Here is a 12,914-nt window from a genome sequence, read left to right on the forward strand (position 1 = left end):
GAATGGTAAAAATTTGGCATTTTAGAAATGGTATGGGCATATAGATATTCAGCTTATTTTGCATAGTTATCTAACAATAATTTGTAAAATGGGGTTCAAACAATAACTTCAGTTAGGCAACCATTTTCTTTGTTTTTTGAATGGTAATTATTAAACCAGTGTCTCCAAAGACTTTTATGATCTAAAGTGAAGTTTTTTTCATTTAGATAGACGGTTTATATGCAATTATATGCGGTTACAAGCAACGATTTTCTACTCGGCTTGCACTCCTGCTCTCTGAGAGCACTCGTCAACAACTCGGTATAAGGGAACTGTTGGACGGCATTTCAAACTCCTTACGTACAGCTGCAACCGAAGCCATTGGTTTTCGGAAAGTGCAAAAGAACAGCTGGTACGACGAGGAGTGCCGTGTCGCAGCGGAGAGAAAACAGGTTGCCTACCTCGCAACGTTACGATCGACCACAACACGTGCGGGATGGGATAGATACCGAGAGTTGAAAAGGGAAGCGAGACGCACTTGCAGACAGAAAAAGAAAGAGGCTGAAATGCGTGAGTAGCTGGCCCACAGGGGTAATGCTCGAAAATTCTACGAAAAAATGCGGCGGCTTACAGAAGGTTTCAAGACCGGAGCATACTCGGGTAGAACCCCCAAAGGTGATCTAGTGACCGATGCCCAGAGCATACTTAAATTATGAAGGGAACACTTCTCCAGCCTGCTGAATGGCAGTGAACGCACAACGCCAGGAGAAGGCGAACCCGATTCCCCAATCGATGACGATGGAGCAGACGTTCCATTGCCCGACCATGAAGAAGTTCGAATAGCAATTGCCCGCCTGAAGAACCTTATCAGTGTGGCTTCAGACCTGGAAAATCAACAACCAACCAGATATTCACCATGCGCCAAATCTTGGAAAAGACCCGTGGAAGACGAATCGACACACACCACCTCTTCGTCGATTTCAAAGCTGCTTTCGACAGCACGAAAAGGAGCTGCCTTTATGCCGCGTTGTCTGAATTTGGTATCCCCGCAAAACTAATACGGCTGTGTAAACTGACGTTGAATAACACCAAAAGCTCCGTCAGGATCGGGAAGGACCTCTCCGAGCCGTTTGATACCAAACGAGGTTTCAGACAAGGCGACTCCCTATCGTGCGACTTCTTCAACCTGCTTCTGGAGAAAATAGTTCGAGCTGCAGAACTAAATAGAGAAGGTACCATCTTCTATAAGAATGTACAGCTGCTGGCGTATGCCGATGATATTGATATCATCGGCCTCAGCGCCGTTAGTTCTGCTTGCTCCAGACTGCACAAGGAAGCAATGCAAATGGGTCTGGCAGTGAACGAGGGCAAGACGAAGTATATCCTGTCATCAAACAAACAGTCGTCGCACTCGCGACTTGGCACTCACGTCACTGTTGACAGTCATAACTTTGAAGTCGTAGATAATTTCGTCTATCTTGGAACCAGCGTAAACACCACCAACAATGTCAGCCTAGAAATCCAACGCAGGATAACTCTTGCCAACAGGTGCTACTTCGGACTGAGTAGGCAATTGAGAAGCAAAGTCCTCTCTCGATGAACAAAAACCAAACTCTATAAGTCACTCAAAATTCCCGTCCTGCTATATGGTGCAGAGGCCTGGGCGATGGCAACAACTGATGAGTCGACTTTGCGAGTTTTCGAGAGAAAAGTTCTGCTAAAGATTTATGGTCCTTTGCGCGTTGGCCACGGCGAATATCGCATTCGATGGAACGATGAGCTGTACGAGATATACGACGACATAGTTCAGCGAATTAAAAGACAGCGGCTACGCTGGCTAGGTCATGTTGTCTGGATGGATGAAAACACTCCAGCTCTGAAAGTATTCGATGCTGTACCCGCCGGGGGAAGTAGAGGAAGAGGAAGACCTCCACCCCGTTGGAAGGACCAAGTGGAGAAGGACCTGACGTCGCTTGGAATATCCAATTGGTGCCACGTAGCGAAAAGAAGAAACGACTGGCGCGCTGTTGTTAACTCGGCTATAATCGCGTAAGCGGTGTCTACGCCAATTAAGAAGAAGAAGAAGATATGCGGTTATATGCTACTAGTGGAAAAATATAACAGATTTATATATATATGCATACTATATTTTCCCGTAGTTCCTAGGTGGAACATATGGCCTTAATAAACAAATTATAATTAATTTTTTTTTAAGTTATGAATTTAATTTTTCTCCAAGAATAACCACTTCTCTGTGCTTCTGCTCCGACTTCCGGTCTCCAGGTGTTGGCTGGTCTCCCGCGTCTTCGGCGTCCTTGCGGATTCCAATCCAGCGCTGTTCTGCTAATGTCATCGTGAGGCTTTCGCAGAGTGTGGCCGATCCATTTCCATTTACGACGGCGAATTTCGATACGGATCGGTAGCTGTTTGGTTACGGTCCAGAGGTTAGCATTGCTAATAACGTTAGGCCAGAATATCCGAATAATTTTTCGAAGACATTGATTAGGAAAGGATTGCAGCGATTGTAAAACATTCGACTCCAGACTTTATCCAACATTCCGAAGGCTGCGCGACCTTTGGATATACGATTTCGTATATCGGCTGCTGATCCACCATTTTTAATTATGATGCTACCGAAATAGCAAAACTCATCGACTTCTTCGAGACATGTTCCAGCGATCAGTAGGTTTGGCGTTTCGGTTGTGTTGATGCACATGAGTTTTGTCTTCGCTATATTAATTTTAAGTCAAGTTTGGCGAGATCACTAACAGCTTCAAGTTTCAAGGAGATGTGCGAATATGTATGGGACAACAGACATATATCATCCGCATAGTGCAAATCTTCTATTAGTCGCACACGCTTGACGCATCAGCTTGACAAGGATGCCGCTACTTAAAATATTTCCACACCTTACGCGACAACTAGCTTCCATTCTATAAGCACCGCAGGGGCTGACTTATAAAGGAGAAATCCGACGTCATTCTCTCTTTCTGCAACAAGATATGGTGAAGGTCACATGATCCATCTTTTTGTTGTCTTTTCGATCCGGAGATAGCTAAGTGTGGAATATAGATTACGAAATTGAGATTACGTCAAGTATTTGCCATATATAAAATGAAGTGTGCAGTCACGAGTTGCAATAATTATTATGCAAATTAAATTCAAGTTTTATCAGTTTTCTTTAGGATATAAAAGTTGGCAAAAAAATATGGAACTTTTTGTAAACAAAATAAATTCCATAATTATAATTTCTAATTTTTTTAAATATTTTATTTTTTTTATTTTATTTTATTTTTTTTATTTTATTTTATTTTATTTTATAAAAGCTTACATAATAATACAATTATTATACAAACTTAAGAAAATACGCAGCACTAGCATCATGGGCTATCGGCCGACTGGTTATGTTATATGCGTCGAAGAAGGTCGCTGTCTTTCAAAAAGTTGTAGATTTTCGAAATGTTGTTGCTTGAGGGATCCATCAATAAAGTTATTGGATCAGTATTATTGAAGTTTGACAGTCTATGAGTTTGAAGTGCTGGACAATGTTGCAGAAGATGCAATAGATTTAAATCTGAATCACAAAATGGGCATTGGTTGATCTGAGTGCCATTTAGTATGTGAGCGTGTGTGATAATGGAGTGGCCAATGCGAAGTCTGATATATGGAATGATATAACATAGATGAAAGCGATGACGGAAAGGATGGTTTGATACGATTTGAATTTATTCTAGAGTAGTGGTGTCTGTAATTCATCCAATCAAGCGCCAATTTAGTGGATCTTTGTTGAATAATAAGCCGTTTTATATCACTCTTAACAAACAAGGCAGATGTAGTTGTTGGAGTGATGCACACCTCCTTAGCCACCGAGTCCGCAAAAGTATTTCCAATGATTCCAGAGTGACCGGGTATCCACATTATTTTTAGTCTATGTGCTAACGAAAACAACAGCGATCTAATGCCAATAATGACGTCATTGTAGTTACTGCGGTTTTTTAAAGCTTGAAAACACGATACAGACTATCTGTACAGATGATGAATTTACACAAGGTTTTGTTGGGCATACTGACAGCTTTGAGAATACCCGTAGCTTCAGCGGTAAAAATTGAACAAAATGGAAATAATAAACCATACGATATTCTTTGTTGGTTATCAACAACTACAGCAAAAGATGTATGCGACGATTTGGAGCCATCAGTATATATATAAACTGCCAACCAAAAGATTTGAAGTGCGCAGATAATTCCAAAAATCGAGATTTATACACAGTGCTTGGAGTGATGGATTTGCGAAGAAAAGTAAGATCACTAATGAAAGAAGATTCATTTACTTTCCACGGTGGAATATATTTACTGCAAGGCAGCAATATTTTAAGCGGCAACTCATTGGTTTTAGCAAACAAAGCACTTTTAAAAATAGAAGACGGTATTTTAGGAGACCTCTTTCTGCAAAGTGATGATTGAAAGTCCTTTTTATAGTAGAGAGTTCGTGCTGAGTATGAGTTTTGAATAAAGCTTATTTAAGCTATCTTCCACTGCATCTTTTAGAGAAGGTAGGGCCAGCTTCCGTCAGTATGTTTTTAATTGGCGATGTTGGAAACACTCGAAGAGAACAACGAACTGAAGAATGATAGGGCGCAGCAAGCATCTTTAGATGATTCTTAGAATGATGTCCATAAATTTCCAAGCCATAATTAATTACAGATGAGATGAGGGCTTTAGTGACGTTGACCAGTAAAGCCGAGCCGATGAGTGAGCGCTTACATGAGAGGTATTTAATAATATTTAAATTAACAAAAAGTCTTTTTCTTATATACTGACAATGTTTCTTAAATGTATACTTAGAGTCTAATACAATACCAAGGAACTTAATACTATCTGTACACAAAATGTTTGCTATTATCAAATGTGAGCGTTGGGATACATTGATGTTTTTTACAAATATGAAAAAGTTTCTGATTTAGGAAAAGATATTGATGTGCCTGAAGTAGAGGACCAACGAGAAAGACGCAATAAAATTTCAGAGAAAGTAATTGTTACTGAAGTCAAATTTGAAGTTTTTGAGAATAAAATTAAATCATCAGCATAAATCTGATGCCGGATAGTAACAAAATCTGATAGAATGGTACTGATTTCATCAAATGCATAGTAAATAGGATCACTGAGAGCGGTGACTCCTTGTGGGGTACCATTATCTAATGGTAGAACAGAGGATGAAACATTGGATATGATAACACTTAATTTACGGTTGGATAGGAAAAGATTTGACAAAGTTAAAAATACGAGAACCACTCTCCACCTACTAAGCTGTCTTAACACTACATGAATCCCAATCCTGTCAAATGCTTTTAGGAAATCTAAAGAAAGAATAGAAACATGATTTTTGTGGGACAGAGTATCAGAGATAAAGTGATCAAGGTGCAGGAGAGCATGAACGTACCTGCCGCCCTCTTGAACGCAACTTGGTTGTGCGAAATGAGATTATTAGATTGGAGCATACCAGGCAGAGTCTAGTAGCAATAATCTTTTCAATCAATTTACCAAGGCAAGGAAGAAGGGAAATGGGACGATAACTGCTGACCACACCAGGAGGTTTACCAGGTTTTAAAATAGGAATAATCGTTAGCTAGTCTTCCAGATTGACAGGGTAGTTACACTCGAGAAAATACATATTGTAAAGTTTGACTAGACGGGATATAAGGAATGGAGGAAGGTGCTTGATGATAAGGTAAGAGATTTTATCAATGCTAGGAGTTTTGCCCCTTGACTGACGAGAGGGCTAAATTAAAAAATCAAGTTCAGATATATCGGCATCTAAATATTCAGCTGATTGAGATAAGGTGGAAGGAGGAAGGTAAGGAGAGCAAAGAGAAGAAAGTTTACTAGAGGAAAAATCAGAAGAGAAATTGGAGTCCAAAGAAATATTGGAAAAGTGGGTGGCAAACTCTAAGGCTATATCTTTGGGATATAGTAGAGTGCCCCGAGGAGTATTTAAATAAGTGATAGGAGAAGAAGGTGATAAACCAGCCAGTCTCTTTTCATATCAGTCCAGATTTTTTCTAGAATCCGAAGAAGAAGTGATATTATTCGTAAATTCTTGGAAACAATGAACCTTAGCTGCCTTAGCTTTATGGCGAAAAAGTGCATTGGATTTTTTGTAAGCTTATTAAGTTTGCACTAGAACGTAAACGTTTAAATTGATGCCATGCGTTCTGTTTCAGATTTCTTAGTGCAGAAAGCTCATTATTCCACCAAAGAGGAACAAGCTTGACTGGTTTAGAAGAAGAAAGGGGAAAAGAATAGTTAGAAGCAGAACGCATAATTTTTTGGATTCTAGAAGCCTCTTGATTTATATTACTAAAGAAAAGGGGAAATAATGAATGCGAAAAAACAGGCTTTTCAAACCTATCCTTTAATCAGGCCGAATCAGTTTTAAACCGAATCCTGGGCATGAAAAATGAATGAGGGCGAGAAGCAGATATTTTGGAAAGGATGGGAAAATGATCACTGCCATGGAGATCATCAATACAACACCAAGATATTTTTGAGGAGAGGGAGGCAGAACATATGGAAAGATCAATATTAGTGAAGGTAGAGTGAGTGGAAAAATGGGTGGGGGAACCATCATTTAAAACAATGCAGTTGGATCTTAGTAAGGCATCCTCAATGCTACGTCCCTTGGAGTTAGCCGAAGCAGAGCCCCAAAGGGGACTCCAAGCATTGAAGTCACCACACAAGATAAAAGGATTTGAACCGGAAGGAATAAGATTTAAAAATTCAGTAGTAGAAAATGATTGATCAGGAGGGGAATAAGCACAGATGATTGAAATTTTATAGGGGGCGAGGATCTCAATAGCTACAGAAGAAAAAATTGAAAGGGGTATGGGAAGTAATACGTGAGGTAGATTTCTTTTAACTAGGATGGCAACTCCCTGCTTGTTGGTGGTGTTATGTGGGAGATTAATAAAATATCCCACATAAGCCCTAGGGGTAAAAGCTGAGGCATTATAAGATAGGTGAGTTTCATTCAACAGGATAATAGATGGATTGTACGATCCCATAAGTAACTCTAAGTTAATATAATTATTAACATAACCGTTAATGTTCCATTGAAGAAGTGTAATCATATCATATGTAAACTTATAAAAGAAAAAAGTTAAGCTACGAATATTTTATTTAAACTAAATGTCTTCATTGTAAGAAGGAAAATTGGGTAAGGAAAGAGGATCTGGCGAGCAGGAGAGGGGGGGGGAGGGTGTGATAGGACAGGAGGAAAGGATATTGAGAGGAGAGTCAGAGATGGATAAAGGGGAAAAGAGAGGGGAAGGAGAAGTGGCAGAAGAGGAGGTAGGATGGGTTGGAAGGGATTGTTTAGATGAATTGATGTCTGTAGTTGTTGTTAGATTAGTTTTGGTAGGATTGTTGGATTTGTTATTAGGTGTTGTTTCATTATTGATTTGATTAGTATTGTTAGAAATTTTAGCTATAGAGGCAAAAGAGTTTGCATTAGAAGTTGTATGAGAAAATTGAATTTTATACTTGGTAACAGCTTCACGCATACTACATTTATAAATAGTTTTAATTTTTAATATTTCTTTGGATTGTTGATATTTAGGGCAAGTATTAGATGATGCCGGGTGGTCGCCCGAGCAATTTGCACACATTATTCTCTTACATTCAGTAGGTGAGGTATGATCGGAAGGGAGGTTGCATGAGACACAAGAAGGTGAATTACGGCAGTATTTTGCTGTGTGGCCAATTAATTGACATTTTTGCTTACAACGCATAGGATTAGGGTAATACGGACGGACAGTGAGGTTCCTCCAGGCAACATCAATTCTTTCAGGAAGTTTGTATTTATCAAAAGTTAATAAAACTACACCCGTAGGATTACGGGAGCCGTCAGCAATTCGTGAAAACTTATGTACAGCAGAAACACCCTGCTCCTTTAGACCATCAACAATATCTTCTTCTGATAAGTTATTCAGGAATGGGGCGTATATGGTGCCTTTAACCGTATTCAAAGTATTATGAAGCTTGACATTGATATGACCTCCGCCAGGTAAAATTTTTGCAGAAAGAAATTTGCTAGCTGTTTTGTTGTTATTTACAAAGAGCAGTAGGCTACCATCACGTAGCTCAGTAACTTTACTTACTTCCTTACTGATTGCTTGAATACCTTTATACGTAGCGAAGCATGATGACGAATTAAGTGGCTTGTTGTCGTCCAGCGATGACATGACCAAAAATTTTGGATCATCCGTGTTTGAGACTGGTAATTCTGGAAATTGGTCTAACGGGATCGGATTTGGTTTTTTTCTTTTCTTTTTCATTATTGGAGATAATAGGGAAAACCTATTATCCCCTAATTTGGTGGCCCCAGGGGCCATAGTAAACGCGAATTCTCTAAGTTTAACAAATTAAGAAATTAAGTGGGATTGAAAAGATATAAAACGATAAAAAATTAATTCACAAACAAAGCACGAGCGCAGAACAAACCGTTATACCGTTTTAACAAACTCAATAAGCACAGAGCGAAAAGCAACCGGTTACGATGACAGTTCGACGGTGAATGTTTTTAAATATTATTTCATTTAAATACATCAAAACTATTATTAGTATTTGTATATATTTGAGTTAAATATGAGAAATTACTGCTGGATATAGATAGCATTTTAATCATTCACTCTATTGGCAATTACGTTGTCAATAGATAAAAGTATTTATTTAAATATGGCCAATATATGTATATATGTACATACATACATATAAATATATTTTTTCATAACACTGTTCTACTAATTTCACAATTTTTTTTACCAAAAACTAATAAATGAAATTCATTTCACGAATTAAAAAGTGTTTACGTTTTTATTTATACAAAATTTGATTGAAATTGGTCAAGTATTTCCTGAGATATTCGATTTTAGCTAAAGGTGGCGATGCCACGCCAATTGTGCAATTTGACACAGGTTCTTATGAGGCTACTTCTTGTCATGTATAATGTGAAATTTAATGATTATGAGTAGTGAGTTATAACAGTTTTAGTTGCTATCAACTTGACTATTATATCGTACCGCCTTTATGCAATTCCAACCTCCCCTGGGTGCCAAGGAACACATTTACTGAGCTTCATCGCGATACCCTAATTTTTATTCAAGTTATCGGCACAATTCCGATTTCTTTGGCGCCGCAATTTGAAGGTACCGTTGGAAAGAGGAAGTCCTCCTGATTAAAAAATATACAGGGTCATAGGTACCGCAAACGCTTAGTTTACGAGATATTCTACCTTAAAGTTCAAAAATTCCCAAAATTCGAACATTTCAACAAGCTATTTTACCACATTAAACACACTTTACCCACATTTTTCACTTCAAATTAAATTAAACTATAAACTTTTAAATAAATCCAGATTTTACACTTTTAACAGTCATTTTACCGAAGAAATCTTTATTTTAAAAATTACATTTTACACTCGTAGTGAACATCATGTGAGTGCTAAAAATTACGACGAAATGGAGCGCTGCCATGTGATAAAAATGAAATTCGCTGAAATGCCTTTTTTCCCAAAAATTCCTCAACCCATTCATGTGGATATGTTCTTTATTTAATTTAATAAGCAAATAAGTAATATTATATACATATGTTGTCACCTAATATACAAAAAAACGTATTATCAAAAATAAATGGAAAGCGCTGACAGATATAATAACCAAAATTTAACCATTTTATAACGAAAACTCAAATTTTGTTTCAATATCAGTGCAAGATAACCAAAAAATATAACCACTTTATAACGAAACTCAATATATTTTTTTATTTTAACGCAGAAAGGAGTACTATGCGAAAGTACTTCAGTCCCCCAGGTATTCGCTCGACCAGTGTTATTTTTTTAAAGCGCGGCCGAAGGCCGCCAACGCAGAGAGCAGTACTACGCGAAAGTACTTCAGTCACATAAATCACATATTACACATACGTATACATATGAAGGAAGAATTTTTTTTATAGTTAATATAGAAAAAAGAATCACGTGAAAAAGCACACAAAGAAAAATTGTTAAAAATCCTACATATTTGCTGTTTAAGATGTGGCAAGGCTTGTTTTCCTCATAATTGTAAACAATCTAACCTTTTCAACGATGAGTGTGCTAAGTGATTTTTAAATTAATAAATTTAGATAAAATATACCAAAATAAAAGTGGAATGTGAACTTATTTCAATGTTTAGAGTGTATATTTAAATGTACAAAGTGAAAAATGTGAAAAAATTTAGTGAAACATAGAGAAATACCATGTGTTATTAGTGCAAATTTTTGAACTTTTAATCGTGAATATTTTAAAAAATAAAAGTTATTTTTATATAATTTTTGGATATTTCTTCTCTGGAGAAGCTCCCTTATCCGCACATACCCCATTTATACGGAAACTCGTTGTTTTTACCCCTCCGCCAAAGTAATCGGAATTGTGCCAAGTTATCGCTTGCACGGATAGAGGGACAGACAAACAGTCACCCGCATTTCAACTCTCCATCGAGATCATTTATTTATACTATGTAACTCTATATCTATCTCGATTAGTTTTTGGTGATACAAACAACAGTCAGTTGAACAAAGCGACTATACCCAGTAGCACCATGTTGCAAGAGTATAATTATTCAATTGCAACTAGAAAAACTATGATAATATATATTTGACTGCCCATTGTCTTCTTGCCTTTGATTTGCGGGTTATATGTATGTAATTATGCACCAAACCTACCATGATTTGATTGATGCTTATGTTGAATATACAAATAGATTATGATAAAATATATTTTGAAATAAACGCACACATTAGAAATCGAGTGAATTGGTACCCTTAGCCATTTATATCAGTATTAAGCAATCATAAGTATGTTCATTCATAAGTTCCACAACATTACTTTTGAATTCTCGGCTGTTCAAATCTATAAGTAATAGAAAGGAAGTTTAATATGCTACTATATTTACATAACATATATACATTCAAATAAATACCCAAAAATGACGCAAATTGTTGACTGCCGATGACGATGGAGCCTTAAAGCCGTCGACTGCGCGAGGGTTATACATAACGACATACATACATACTTACATATGTGCATAGTAAGTTAGAAAAGCAAATAGAGTGCGCCGTCGCCGTCTCCCGGAGCCAGTTGTCGCCATTTAGTTTGTTATGATGTTTCTGAAAAAGAATCAACGCTTTAGCATAGCAGACAGTTGGGCAACCTTTACAATCGAGGCTGCGCAGATTGATTTTTACTTCGCCACCATAGTGGCTAGACTACAAATGTCGCCAGTTTAATTTTTTAAGTGACATGGCGGTGATGGTGGCGGCGACAATCGTTCACTAGCATAATCGTTGCCATAACTATATCGATTGCCATATTTAGTGTTATTGTCGTTACTAATAATATTGTTGGTAGCTGTTTGCCAGTTAGGATATGTTGAAATTATATGTACACATATGTACATACATAAGACGGATATCTTAAGCAGAGATAAAGAGATGTCCAACTCCTCTCTCACTGGAAGTGAGATAGCAATTGCTAAACGTCAAAACCTACTGAACTTTGACAGCTAATCGAGTTCAGTAGGTTTTGACGTTTATCAATTGGAAACGAGCGACGGTCAGATTGAAATCTTACCAAAAATATATGTAAACGAAGGGATTTGTTGCATCGTTCAAGACCACTTATAAAAAATGTAAAATAATGAAAATTAAATAAATTTGTGAAATTTAAATTTTTGATGAAACGTTTTGTAATTTGAAGCATCGTAGTATTATTTCCAATGGAAAACGATTAAAAACATTTAATGATTGAGAGCTAACAAGCTTAAATCCTTTTATTGGGTATTGAAAGCTCAAAAGTCAGTTGTTCTAATATACTTTAAGAAGATTTAAATAGTTTCTCCATATAATATATAACCACTATATAGTAATTTTTAATCGTACTAAATGTTGGGTATTGGGTTGATAAATGCCCAAAAATTATTATTTTGTTCAATCTGGCAATAATGGAAAATGTTATAAAAAACGCTAATTTTGAGGCGCTCTCACACTGGAATAAGTTTAACATCCCTTTATTCCTGTCTTAAGTACTAAGGTAGTACGCTAATTACAAGATATTTAGAAACTTGACTTTAATAAAAAAAACTCCGAAAAATAGGCATATAGTTGTTTCATATTATTGAAGCTAACATATTGCATTTACTCAAACTATTAAAAGATTCAAATTCAAGTTCAGTACATTTATTGCCAGGGATAATGGCAGTGTGAGAGCCCCTCAAAATAAGCGTTTTTTATAACATTTTCCATTATGGCCAGACCGATCAAAATAAGAATTTTTAGGCATTTTAAATTAAACACCCAACATTTATTACGATTGCAAATGATTATATATTGGACTTTTAAAATATGGCGAAACTACTTAAATCCTTTTTTATGATTTTATGCTATATTAAAACCTCTAACTTTTGATCTTTCAATAATAAATAAGGTGAATTAAGCCTGTTAGTTCTCAATTAATAAATGCTTTTAATCATTTGTAATTGAAAATGAATTCTATTATGCATAAAATTACAAAACGTTTTATGAAATATATTTAAATTTCACATTTTCTTTGATTTTCATTGTTTTAAATTTTTATTAGCGATCTTGAACGTCGGCAACAAATTACTCCGTTCACATATATTTTTGGTATAATTTCAATCTGGCCGTTCCAGTCAATCCAATTGCAAAACGTCAAAACCTACCCAATCCAGTCAACTGTCAAAGTTCGGTAGGTGAGCGGTTCTCACATATCCAGTGACAGGAGAGTTGGAGATCTCTTTATCTCGGTTTATTGCTTTGGAGTAAGATAAACTATCCGAAGTGCTGTGGTGTAGGGTGTTTGAGTGTAAATCGTAAGATATATTTAAG

At 36.7% G+C, this 12,914-nt stretch overlaps 1 long non-coding RNA gene across 1 annotated transcript; it reads right to left on the reverse strand.

Moving 5' to 3' along the window:
- Window positions 1–10,770: 10,770 nt before the first annotated feature.
- On the reverse strand, window positions 10,771–11,487 carry LOC120780936. Its single transcript, XR_005705978.1, has 2 exons — window positions 10,991–11,487; window positions 10,771–10,920 (listed from the first exon to the last, which is right to left on the reverse strand). It is a non-coding gene; the product is annotated as an uncharacterized LOC120780936 (long non-coding RNA).
- Window positions 11,488–12,914: the final 1,427 nt, after the last annotated feature.

This window comes from Bactrocera tryoni, unplaced genomic scaffold, assembly GCF_016617805.1.
Source record: "Bactrocera tryoni isolate S06 unplaced genomic scaffold, CSIRO_BtryS06_freeze2 scaffold_25, whole genome shotgun sequence".
Lineage (NCBI taxonomy): Eukaryota > Metazoa > Arthropoda > Insecta > Diptera > Tephritidae > Bactrocera > Bactrocera tryoni.